This window comes from Salvelinus alpinus, chromosome 25 (genome assembly GCF_045679555.1).
Source record: "Salvelinus alpinus chromosome 25, SLU_Salpinus.1, whole genome shotgun sequence".
Classification (NCBI taxonomy): Eukaryota; Metazoa; Chordata; class Actinopteri; order Salmoniformes; family Salmonidae; genus Salvelinus; species Salvelinus alpinus.
The window spans coordinates 10,313,775-10,327,835 of record NC_092110.1 but is presented as its reverse complement, the minus strand read 5'-3'; the positions used below and the strand labels follow the sequence as shown (position 1 = coordinate 10,327,835).

The 14,061-nt window shown below is 40.5% G+C and overlaps 1 protein-coding gene across 2 annotated transcripts in view; it reads right to left on the bottom strand.

Annotated features, from left to right (window-relative positions):
- The window catches only part of prkd1 (protein kinase D1), a 55,393-nt gene that overhangs the window by 39,453 nt on the left and 1,879 nt on the right, over window positions 1–14,061 (bottom strand). The gene's annotated exons all lie outside the window — the stretch shown is intronic.

Genomic DNA, 14,061 nt, shown 5'->3' with positions numbered 1-14,061 from the left:
GTACACACTTTTATGTTTTGTTGTCCTAGGCTACCTGGCTAAAATGCTTGCCACAAGTCCAAATCCCTATCTCCATCCATGGCCAATTTAAGAAAGGGGCAATTTTAGCTAGCCAATGGAGGACAACAACACAACGAGATGCAACAATTCAAGTTGTTTCTGTCAATGATGTATGCTCTCGATGCGATTTGATAGGAGTGACGCCAAATCCAAACTGGCTTCCCTTGACACTTTCTTTTGGTGCACCAGAACCATTCACTGTTGAGCTCACTCAGTTTAGCTCAATGCTGATTGGCGATAATGTTACTTTTTTAATCAAGGGAGGCCAGATGCTCGCTGGCTTCTCTTGCATTCAATGCTACAGGCGGCAAAAATGTCATACTCTTTTGAACAAGTCAGCATCAGATAGATGGCCTTCAGAGACAGCGGGGCACTGTTTTGCTCGCTCTGATGTTTTCTCCGGTGAGATACTTTGAGCCTTGCAAATTGAAAGAAGATTATGAAACACAGAGAGACTAAATAAGTTATTTCATTTTTTTATTGTTCAGTTTTTGGGGTGAAGCCTGGCCCTTGGCATCCATGAATACACACCACTGATTGTGAGAATGGTGAAGAATTATAGTGCCTTCCTTCTCACAGAATGTCATATTCATGATCAACCGGAAATATGCACAGAGATCACTGACATTGTAGTATAGTTTTGAATAACAAGACAATTATATACCATTACATTTTACTAAATGTGGTGATCTTTAGAAAATATCAAGGAAGTGATTAGAGTGTTATAAAACTATTGACGTTATTTTTATGGTTGCAAAGGGTCGTAAACTTTCCGGTAAATTTCCAGAATTCTTCCATGGGAAGTTAAGCCCGGGAATTTAAATTCATCAAAAAAGTTAGCTTTTAACAGTGAACCTTTTTTGTGGTATACACATAAGGCGATTCCAGGTCTTGTGGCATATTTTGGTTAAACTATCCCCAATTCAATGGAATTGCAACCCTCTGCATGCACAGTGCAGTGCACTCTTCTATCACGTGACCAGCTGATTCTCAAGATCTTGCACACTAATGAGATGCTATTGAGCCCACACTACTACACTGTCTGAGCCAAGGACTACATGCGTTCTGGTAAGATTTAATTACAATACTGGGTGGGGTGAATATATTTACATGACACACATGATTTTTGTTAACTAGTAAATAGCAGCCTACAGCAAAGTGTGTTTAAATCATTTCTAACTTGTTAACAATTTCTGCTAGTTAGTTTTTGCTACCATGTGGGTTTTAGCTTGCTTGAGCCTGCTAACTGAGGAGTGTTAATTCACCTGTTTCCATACATGTTTCATTTTTTTTTTATCTTACAAAGGAGTTAATCTTACAAAGGAGTTTTTTTTACGAATTTTTTTCTAATCTTTACAAGAAAATGCCACGGGCACTATCTGATGTGTGGAGACATTTCACTGCAGCTAACGTAGAAGGAAAACCTGTGTACATTTGCAAATACTGTGCCAAATCATTTGTGAAGAATGCAACAAAAATGCAGAATCATCTGGCCAAGTGCATAAAGTTCCCTCAGCGCTCACAACAAGCAACCTCTGACAAAAGTCCCTCTCTATTCAAGGTGAAAATTATGAATCAAACACCTTATCGATAGCAACAGCTCATGGTCCTCCTGGAATCAGAAGTTTTTTTTTGACTCAATGGAGGAACGTAGTCAGAGAAATGCTGATGAATGTCTTGCTCAAGCTGTGTATGCAACTGGTTCATCTCTGATGCTCACAGGCAATGTGTATCAAACAAGATTTCTGAATGTTCTTCGCACAGCATACACCCCTCCAACCAGACATGCTTTATCTACTCATTTGCTGGATGCAGAGTTCAACAGAGTTGAAGTGAAGGTCAAGCAAATCATAGAGAAAGCAGACTATATTGCAATCATCTCTGATGGGTGGTCGAATGTTCGTGGGCAAGGAATAATTAACTACATAATCTCCACCATTCAACCAGTATTCTACAAGAGCACAGACACACCGGTCTTTACATTGCAGATGAGCTGAATGCAGTCATCAATGACCTTGGACCACAGAAGGTATTTGCACTGGTGACAGACAATGCTGCAAACATGAAGGCTGCTTGTTCTAAAGTGGAGGAGTCCTACCCTCACATCACACCCATTGGCTGTGCTGCTCATGCATTGAATCTGCTACTCAAGGACATCATGCCACTGAAAACAATGGATACACTCAACAAGAGAGCCAAGGAAATGGTTAGGTTATAGCAGCAATCTACCTCACCAAGCAAAGTGAGAAGAATAAGAGCACCACATTGAACACCCGCTGCCCAGCAACACCCGTTGGGGTGGTGTTGTCATCATGTTTGACAGTCTCCTGGAGGGGAAGGAGTCTCTCCAAAAAAATTGCCATATCACAGTCTGCCGATATGGACAGCCCCATCAAGAGGATCCTGGATGATGTATTTTGGGAGGGAGTGGTAAGCAGCCTGAAACTCCTGAAACCTATAACAATAGCCATTGCACGGATTGAGGGAGACAATGCCATCCTGTCTGATGTTCAGACTCTGCTTGCAGATGTAAGAGAAGAAATCCGTACTGCCCTGCCCACTTCACTGTTGCTCCAGGCAGAGGAAACAACAGTTCTGAAATACATTAAAAAGCGTGAAGACTTCTGCCTGAAGCCCATACACGCCGCAGCATACCTGTTGGACCCCAAGTATGCTGGCAAGAGCATCCTGTCTGTTGCAGAAATCAACAAGGCCTATGGTGTCATCACTACCATGTCTCGCCACCTTGCCCTGGATGAGGGCAAGGTTCTTGGCAGTCTGGCGAAGTACAAATCCAAGCAAGGGCTTTGGGATGGAGATGCAATATGGCAGTCGTGCCAACATATCTCATCAGCCACCTGGTGGAAGGGACTTTGTGGATCTGAGGCTCTTTCCCCTGTTACCTCCATCATCCTCCAAATCCCACCAACATCAGCCGCCTCCGAGTGCAACTGGTCCTTGTTTGGGGACACACACACCAAAGCACGCAACAGGCTGACCAATACAAGGGTTGAAAAATTTCTGGCTTTTTGAGCCTGACAACGAGCCATCCTCAACAAGGTTGGAAAGTGACAGTGAAGAGGAAGACAACAAAAGCTTTAGTTTCTAGACTATCATTTTACAGATTTTTGGGGAGATGCGATGGATCATTGGGGATCATTCAAAATTCCCTTTCTTTTGTCGTTCAGTGAATTAATCCATGTGAAGAGTCAACTCATTTAATTAAAGTTTAATTCATAACTAAATTGTTTTATTTATATTGGAAGGATTTAATCATTTGCAATTGTGTTTACTTATGATAAGGTAAAAGGTTTATGTTTCTGTCTCCATATGATATGGTAAATATATATATACTGTATATATATGCAAAAAACATCTACATTTAAATGGTATTAATATTAATGTGCATATATTCCTGTTAATTCCCACGGAAAGTTTCCACTTCTGAATTTTCCACAAAATGTGCAACCCTAGTTATTATACATAATCTAGTTGTACTAACACCTAACATGTAGTACAAAAGAGGGTTTACCACCACAACACAAGAAACACATGAATAAAAAAAGTATTACATATTTTAAAAAAAATTGTATTTCCAATTAGCAATGTTTTCTACCTATTTTTCTAATCTAAAAGAGGTTTCACCTTGATTCGTGTTTGTTTACAGCGCTTGACTTTTGCAAACATGAAAACTTCACTTTTGATTTTTTACGAGGATGTTGTTTGTGAGAAAACATTCACAGCATCGCACTGTATTTATATTTGGAATGGCAGCAGTGGCAACATCGTTGCCACGTAGGAAAAGATAATTGTGTTTTCAGAGCTTTTGCTTTCCACAGACATCATAATGAGCTAACCTTTCAGCTCACCACGTTAACACCGACAGAAACCACAGCAAATTTTTTGTCATTTCAATAATTGAGCTGTGCAGTGTTTACTTAATCACTAAAGTAATTAACAGGCAGAGGCAGATTCTTTTGTTGTCTATCTCTACCTGTTCTCTGTGGTGAGGATCAGTACAATGCTCTGTAATGAGGGTGACTCTTGCATCTCTGATAGCAACTCTTTTAAAGGGGCAATCCGGGATTGGTACATCTATTTTTGGACAAAGTCGACCTTATAGGTTTATACATCCTACTAGTTGATTAGCAGATGAGACCAAAGATGTTTTTTATGGTGCTGACACTAAGGAGAGAGCACACGGAGTGCTGGGGCAGAAAAGGGCCATGATCCTGAAAGGGAATGGTGATCCTCTACAACATTTATCTTATGCTAATGAAGGTGCATGGTGCTCTGAATGCTTTCCAAAACAGCTGCACCACAATGGCCTATGCACATTGTACAGCATTCATCTGCTGTTCTGCCCAAGGGGGGGGGGGGTATGTGTGTGCGTGCGTGCGTGCGTGAGTGCGTGCGTGTTAGTACGTGACCCTACCACACATGGCTCTCGTCAGGATAATGGCACTCAAATGGATACTTCACGGGCAATCATAATCAGTTGCCAAGCAACTGGGGCACCATTCTATAACTAGGAGGCAAACGTTGGGGAGCTGACCACAGAATTTAATATCCGCTAATTCATTTTTAATACCTTGGGGAGACGTACAGTAAACTATAACTTGATCATGTTTGTCTAATGTTTGTCATTTGTAAAAACACATGGGATAAACCTTCAGAACTATCCAAACATATACCGTACACAGCCATGGCGAAAAAAGGAAATATAACTGGTTATTATCATGATATATAATTTACCATCTATATCTTCATATATATATATCACATACATTATGTCTGTTTCTCAGCAGTCATCTGTATCCACGACACTATGAATGTATGAAAGCATCCCAGTCTTGAATATGATTCAACTTTATAGTGGGTGACGAAATAAAGAAAGGATTGGTATGAAGAAGAAGAAGAAATGGTGGTGGAAGGATGCGGTTGGTTGAAGGACTTGTGGGATGGATGTGTAGCCTATGGCTCAGCCAGGGGAGCTATCACTGAATATCTCACTTGGTTCAAGGAATCAAGCTGGCCATGAGCAAATGGAAAATAAATAGGAAGCGTGATATTCACGGTCCGGCAGGGCACGGCCCTACAGTGGAAAAGCGCCATAAGTGATCCTAACCCTGCTCACGTCACAGCTCTACTTATGGACTGACACTGACTGAACAAGGAGGTTAGCACTCTGTGACAAACCAAAGTGTTTCCAACTGATTAATAAGGACACTTGAAAGAAAAGAGCGGTAAAGAGTGGTAATGCAAAAAGGTGGTAAAACTTCAAACAAAGGCGCCATGCTTTTAATTAGTCCTTATAACGCTTGGCTCTAATGGATTCCAATGAGATGGCCTGTTCACAGTCTGTTAGATCTATAAAACAGCATTTTGATGGGAACCAGGACTGTGGTTGAAGAAGTGATAAAGATGTCAAGGGGTTGACTGCACACAGCCGCCCGTCCTCGTGTCATTGTCCAAAATCAGGCAAATGTATTAAAGGACTGTTCAAAACTCATACATACTGTACATGTCAATAGTTATGGTTATGCTGGTTCATGGTTGCAAGATCTTATTTGGATCAGGACTTGAATGTCAAATGGAGGATGACACGACTATCTATCTACTATGCGCACATATACCTGCATGTTGTATCGATTTGTTTAACAACAGATAACTACCCTAAATCTTTGTTCAGCATGTAATTGCGTACCTGTAATTATCACTGTACATAATTGAAAAGGCACAGTTTGACAGTATCAGCATCAGACAGAGACATCCATCTATGTTCTATAATAAGACCCTTTCCAGGAACTCCTCATAGGACATGGCTAACAATGTCATCATTGCCCTTTGATGATCTAATTCTCTCTTTGCCACAGTAAGATCCTCTATAAATTGGTCTGTGGCGGCCGCTGATTGGCTGAATACCCGGGGGCGCGAGGTGGTTGGAGTCAACAAAGCAGCATGACAGAAATATGATTCCAAGTTTTCAAACTACAGGCAGTTTCTTTAAGAAGATATATGAAGTGATCTGTGCAATTGAACAGTATAAATACACCTATTTCACTTTTGTATGTCAAAAACCGAATGACAACTGCTGCACATACTGGCACTGTTTTGAACAGATTAGATTCTACTATTTAGAACATGCAGCCAGCTCACGAACGATCGTAAAAGGGAGAACACAACAAGCATTCAGACACAATAAGTGAAAACACATTATCTAACTGGGTATAGCTAGCTAACATGTCACAAAGCATGATGCGCTAGCCAGTTAATGTTCATTTTGAAATAACTTCATATTTTCGAGTTAACGTTAGTCAGATATTAGTTTTAAAAGACTTGAAATTTGGCATGCTAGTTGCTTATCAAAAGGTAGATAACTGGTTAATTTGACCCAAACAAATCAACTAAACTATTTCTCAATGTATTACTGCAGCTGGCTAATTAATTTGATCATGCTTTGTGATACACCGGTGTAATGCTGTTTTAGTCAACACAACATGTCGCCCTGTCACCTGCAGTAGAACATGATGAAAAACACGGGGGGATAAGCCACCGTCATGCTTTTTTGTCCTACCAGATCAGCGATGAAAAGGTTCTAGCTAGTGTATATATATTATATAATTCACACCAACAAGAGTCGAAGGACAGTTCCTCCTCCTAGTGAAATAGCTGGAAAAACAATCCCATCAATGTTCGTGGAAGCGGAACTGCTGCTGCTGGCAGTCACTGAGGGGCAGATTTATTTATTTTTTATTTCACGTTTATTAAACCAGGTAGGCCAGTTGAGAACGAGTTCTCATTTACAACTGCGACCTGGCCAAGATAAAGCAGAGCGACAAAAACAACACAGAGTTACACATAAACAAACATACAGCCAATAACACAATAGAAACATCTATGTACAGTGTGTGCAAATGTAGAAGAGTAGGGAGGTAAGGCAATAAATAGGCCATTGTGGTGAAATAATTACAATTTAGCATTAACACTGGAGTGATAGATGTGCAAGTAGAGATACTGGGGTGCAAAAAAGCAAGAGGATAAGTAACAATATGGGGATGAGGTAGTTGAGTGTGCTATTTACAGATTGGCTGTGTACAGGTACAGTGATCGTTAAACTGCTCTGACAGCTGATGCTTAAAGTTAGAGAAGGAGATAGAAGGCTCCAGCTTCAGTGATTTTTGCAATTCGTTCCAGTCATTGGCAGCAGAGAACTGGAAGGAAAGGCGGCCAAAGGAAGTGTTGGCTTTGGGGGTGACCAGTGAAATATACCTGCTGGAGCGCGTGCTACAGGTGGGTGTTGCTATGGTGACCAGTGAGCTGAGATAAGGCAGGGCTTTACCTAGCATAGACTTATAGATGACCTGGAGCCAGCGACGAATATGTAGTGATTAGTAAATTATTGAACAGCTTGTTTAGAAAATATACACATTTACCACACTTTAATGAGAATTTAAAACATAATCCATTAATTATATATATATATATATATATATATATTACACACACACACACACATATATATACACACTATGTACAGTACCAGTCAAAATGTTATGCACAATATATATACAGTGGGCTCCAAAATTACTGGTACCCCTGACTGGCAATGCACAAACAATACTTTAAAAAATATAAACAATATAATTAGAGATAAACTCAAAATACCAACATGTGAGAAATACTGTACTTTATTAATGTTTAAATGGAACCAACCAAAATCATACAATTATTTAATACAAAATAAATATAACCAAAATCAAGGTTTCTTAATTATTGTCACTCCTCATTTGGTACTTAGTGCAACCGCAAGGATAACAGCATTTCCTGTAATGTTTGACAAGGTTAAGGAACACATTTGGAGGAATTTTGGACCATTCCTCTATGCAGATCCTTTCAAGATCCTTCACATTCTTGGGTTTGCGCTTATCAATTGCCCTCTTCCACTCAGCCCACAGGTTTTCGATTGAGGTCCGGCGACTGAGATGGCCATGGCAGAACATTGATTTTGTTGTCACAGAACCATTTCTGTGTGGATCTTGAGGTATGTTTCGGGTCATTGTCTTGTTGGAAAGTCCACCTACGGCCAAGTCCCTGGCCAAACCTGGGCCAATTGTGCACCGCCCTATGGGACTCCCAATCACGGCCGGATGGGATACAACCTGGATTCGAACCAGGGACTGTAGTGACGTCTCTTGCACTAAGAAGCAGGGCCTTAGACCCCTCGGGAGATTGGTAGTGAAGACATCAAAACTATAAAATAACACATATGAAATCATGTAGTAACCAAAAAAAACTGTTAAACAAATCTAAATATATTTTATATTTGAGATTCTTCAAAGTAGCCACCCTTTGCCATGATGACAGCTTGCACACTCTTAGCATTCTCTCAACCATATTCATGAGGTAGTCAACTGGAATGCGTTTCAATTAACAGGTGTGCCTTGTTAAAAGTTAATTTGTGGAATTTATTTCCTTCTTAATGAGTTTGAGCCAATCAGTTGTGTTGTGACAAGGTAGGGGTCGTATTCTTGTTTGAAAATGGCGCTGGGGAGAATGGCTGCCATTTTACAGACTCTAACCAATTGTGCTATTGTGTGTGTTTTTTCGCAACTTATTTTGTACATAATGTTTCTGCCCACCGTCTCTTATGACCTAAAAGAGCTGCTATAAATCAGCACAGCGATTACTCACCTCATATTGAAAGAAGATGTTTTCTTTAAAGAGTCGGATGAGAGGGATTTACTCCAGACACCCGACAAGGCCGATATTGAGGACGAAGGTCAGGGTGCCTTGTGAGGATCCGGCGGCGAGTGGGTAATTTTCCTTTACCATCGGTCCTATTAGCCAAAGTACAATCACTGGATAATAAAATAGACGAACTACAAGCACGCATATCCTACCAACAGGACATTAAAAACTGTAATATCTTATGTTTCACTGAGTCGTGGCTGAACGACGACATGAATAACATACAGCTGGCGGGTTATACACTGTATCGGCAGGATAGAACAGTAGCCTCTGGTAAGACATGGGGTGGAGGTCTATGTATATATGTAAACAACAGCTGGTGCACGATATCTAAGGAAGTCTCGAGGTTTTGCTCACCTGAGGTAGAGAATCTCATGATAAGCTGTAGACCACACTATTTACCAAGAGAGTTTTCTTCTATTTTCTTCGTAGCTGACTATTTACCTCCCTGGAGGTAAGCCAAAGTAAGTCCGCTACCCAAGAGTCGTAAAGCAGTCTTTACTGGTTTTAACAGCAGACCTATAAGCTTGCTGCCAGCTCTTAGCAAACTGTTGGAAAAAATTGTGTTTGACCAAATACAATGCTATTTCTCTGTAAACAAATTAACAACAGACTTTCAGCATGCTTATAGAGAAGGGCACTCAACATGTACTGCACTGACACAAATGACTGATGATTGGTTGAAAGAAATTGATAATAAGAAGATTGTGAGAGCTGTACTGTTAGATTTCAGTGCAGCCTTTGATATTATTGACCATAACCTGTTGTTGAAAAAACTTGTGTTATTGCTTTTCAACCTCTGCCATATCGTGGATTCAGAGCTATCTATCTAATAGTAATCAAAGGGTTTTCTTTAATGGAAGCTTCTCTAATGGAAGCTTCTCTAATGTCAAACATGTAAATTGTGGTGTATCGCAAGGCAACTCTCTGGGCCCTCAACTCTTTTCTATTTTTAACCAATGAGCTGCCACTGGCATTAAACACAGCATGTGCGTCCATGTATGATGATGATTCAACCGTATACGCATCAGCAACCACAGCTAATGAAGTCACTGAAACCCTTAACAAAGAGTTGCAGTCTGTTCTGGAATGGGTGGCCAGTGTGACAATAGTGCTAGTACGAACTTGGACCCAGGCGCAGAGAAACACAGCAGGCAGAGGTAAGGGTAAATCCAGAATATTTACTTAAGGTCTTCATTACAAAACAACAAAGCAAGGGCACATGAGAACACTGAACAAAACATGAGACCTGAGCAACTGGCCCAGTCCACAGAGGAACCAAAATAGTCATCCAGCAGGTGATCCCAATAAGTCCAATTAGGGTCACCTGGATACTATAGGAAACCCAAGGGTGCTCTCCAGTGGCAACCACAGGTAGTACACTCCAGGAAGAAACCCTGACCTGTGACAGCCAGGAATAAACTGGTCCTGAACATCTCTAAAAGAGCTTTGTATTTGGTACAAATCCTTCCTTAAGTTCTAGACCTCAGCTGAATCTGGTAATGAAGGTTGTGGCTGTTGAACAAGTTGAGGAGACTAAATTACTTGGCGTTACCTTAGATTGTAAACTGTCATGGTCTAAACATATAGATTCAATGGTTATAAAGATGGGGAGAGGTCTGTCCGTAATAAAGAGACGCTCTGCTTTTTTTGACACCACACTCCAAAAAGCAATTTCTGCAGGCTCTAGTTGTCTAATCTTGATTATTGTCCAGTCGTGTGGTCCAGCGCTGCAAGGAAAGACCTAGTTAAGCTGCAGCTGGCCCAGAACAGAGCGGCACGTTCTGCTCTTCATTGTAATCAGAGGGCTGATATTAATACTATCCATGCCAGTCTCTCTTGGCTAAGAGTTGAGGAGAGACTGACTGCATCACTTCTTTTTATAAGAAACATTGTGTTGAAAATACCAAATTGTTTGCATAGTCAACTTACACACAGCTCTGACAAACACACATATCTCACCTGACATGCCACCAGGGGTCTTTTCACAGTCCCCAAATCCAGAACAAATTCAAGAAAACGTACAGTATTATATAGAGCCCTTATTGCATGGAACTTCATTCCATCTCATATTGCTCAAATAAACAGCAAACCTGGTTTCAAAAAACAGATAAAGCAACACCTCACGGCACAACGCCTCTCCCCTATTTGACCTATTAGATAGTTTGTGTGTATGCATTGATATGTAGGCTACATGTGCCTTTTTATAAATGTATGTAGTTCTGTCCTTGAGCTGTTCTTGTCTGTATTATGTCATTATGTTTCATGTTTCGTGTGGACCCCAGGAAGAGTAGCTGCTGCTTTTGCAACAGCTAATGGGGATCCTAATAAAATACCCCAAAATGAATACCAATACCAAACCGATGCTGGCACTAAAGCCACACTCAATGAGCTGTATACGGCCATAAGCAAACAGGAAAACGCTCATCCAGAGGCGGCGCTCCTAGCGGCTGTGGACATTAATCCAGGGAAACTTAAATCAGTTTTACCTCATTTCTACCAGCATGTTAAATGTGCAACCAAAGGGATAAAATCTCTAGACCACCTTTACTCCACACACAGAGACGCATACAAAGCTCTCCCTCGCCCTCCATTTTGCAAATCTGACCATAATTCTATCCTCCTGTTTCCTGATTACAAGCAAAAACTAAAGCAGGAAGCACCAGTGACTCGGTCAATAAAAAATGTGGTCAGATGAAGCAGATGCTAAGCTACAAGACTGTTTGCTAGCACAGACATTTGAATATGTTCCGGGATTTTTCCAATGGCATTGAGGAGTACACCACATCAGTCACTGGCTTCATCAATAAGTGCGTCGATGACGTCGTCCCCACAGTGACTGTACGTACACTACCGCTCAGAAATACAGTGTAGACATAGTTAATGCTGTAAATTACTATTGTAGCTGGAAACGACATTTATGGAATATCTACAGTTGAAGTCAGAAGTTTACATACACCTTAGCCAAATACATTTAAACTCAGTTAAACAATTCCTGACATTTAATCCTAGTAAAGATTCCCCGTCTTAGGTCAGTTAGGATCACCACTTTATTTTAAGAATGTGATATGTCAGAATAATAGTAGAGAGAATGATTTATTTCAGAATTTATTTCTTTCATCACATTCCCAGTGGGTCAGAAGTGTACATACATTCAATTAGAATTTGGTTGCATTGCCTTTAAATTGTTTAACTTGGGTCAAATGTTTCTCCTTGCTCGCACATGCTTTTTCAGTTCTGCCCACAAATTTTCTATAGGATTGACGTCAGGGCTTTGTGATGTCCATTTAGAAGACCCATTTGTGACCAAGCTTTAACTTCCTGACTGATGTCTTGAGATGTTGCTTCAGTATATCCACATAATTTTCCTGCCTCATGATGCCATCTATTTTGTGAAGTGAAACCAGTCTCTCCTGCAGCAAAGCACCCCCACAACATGATGCCTCCACCACCATGCTTCACGGTTGGGATGGTGTTCTTTGGCTTGCAAGCCTCCCCCTTTTTCCTCCAAACATAACGATGGTCATTATGGCCAAACAGTTCTATTTTTGTTTCATCAGACCAGAAGATATTTCTCCAAAAAGTACGATCTTTGTCCCCATGTGCAGTTGCAAACCGTAGTCTGGATTTTTTATTGCAGTTTTGGAGCAGTGGCTTCTTCCTTGCTGAGCGGCCTTTCAGGTTATGTCGATATAGGACTCGTTTAATTGTGGATATAGATACTTTTGTACCCATTTCCTCCAGCAGCTTCACATGGTCCTTTGCAGTTGTTCTGGGATTGATTTGCACTTTTCATACCAAAGCATGTTCATCTTTAGGAGACAGAATGCGTCCCCTTCCTGAGCGGTATGATGGCTGTGTGGTCCCATGGTGTTTATACTTGCGTACTATTGTTTATACAGATGAGCGTGGTACCTTCAGGCGTGCTCCCAAGGATGAACCAGACTTGTCGAGGTCTACAATGTGTTTTCTAAGGTCTTGGCAGATTTCTTTTGATTTTCCCATGATGTCAAGCAAATAGGCACTGGGTTTGAAGGTAGGCCTTGAAATACATCCACAGGTACACCTCCAATTGACTCAAATGATGTCAATTAGCCTATCAGAAGCTTCTAAAGCCATGACATAATTTTCTGGAATTTTCCAAGCTGTTTAAAGGCACAATCAACTTAGTGGGAGTGGGATGCTCCGGTGCACAACTGAGGAAGAGGACAAGCACATTAGAGGGTCTAGTTTGAGAAACAGATGCCTCACAAGTCCTCAACTGGCAGCTGACAAACACCAGTCTGGCCATTTTGAGCCTGTAATCGAACCCACAAATGCTGATGCTCCAGATACTTCTAAAGAAGGCCAGTTTTATTGCTTCTTTAAGTAACACAAAAGTTTTCAGCTGTGCTAACATAATTGCCAAAGGGTTTACTCATGATCAATTAGTCTTTTAAAATGATAAACTTTTAAAATGACAATGTGCCATTGGAACACAGGAGTGATGGTTGCTGATAATGGGCCTGTACGCCTATGTAGATATTCCAGCTACAATAGTAATTTACAACATTAACAATGTCTACACTGTATTTCTGATCAATTTGATGTTATTTTAAATGGACAAAAAAATTGCTTTTCATTCAAAAACGAGGACATTTCTAAGTGACCCCATACTTTTTAATGGTAGTGATTATATATACAAAGAAAAAAATATCAGGACCAATCACAAGTGTTTTTTGTTGACCAATCACAATTGGGGCGCCGTTACTAATGCCTTAATGGGCTGGCCGCCGCTGACTTTGATCTAAAACAGGAATTCTAATCAGCACACCATACTCCTCTATGTTGGCAAAGAAGACCCAGAGAACTCTGAGTAGTACTCTACACTTTGATTGGACATTGAAGCTGTCAAACGTGATGTAACTACTGCATATTCAAAGAGTTAATTTAGCCTAGAAAGTGCAATCATCATGCCAAACTAGCTTTCAGTAAAGTTGCAATTAGATGACTAATCTAATTCTAGCCACTTTATCATAAGGTTTAGGGACAAATCCTAACTTCTATCAAGTTGACTCATTCCATCCAGGATATGCTGCTGTATAAATCAAACTAATTTTCTCGTCATCCTCACAGTATAGCTTTCTCACTTTACACAGCATATACGCAAACAAACACACCCACACACAAATTAAAGATTTCACTTTGTACTATTTAAAGTGTTAAGTGTTCTGAGCAGCTATGCACAAGATATCCTCTCTCTGTGATAAA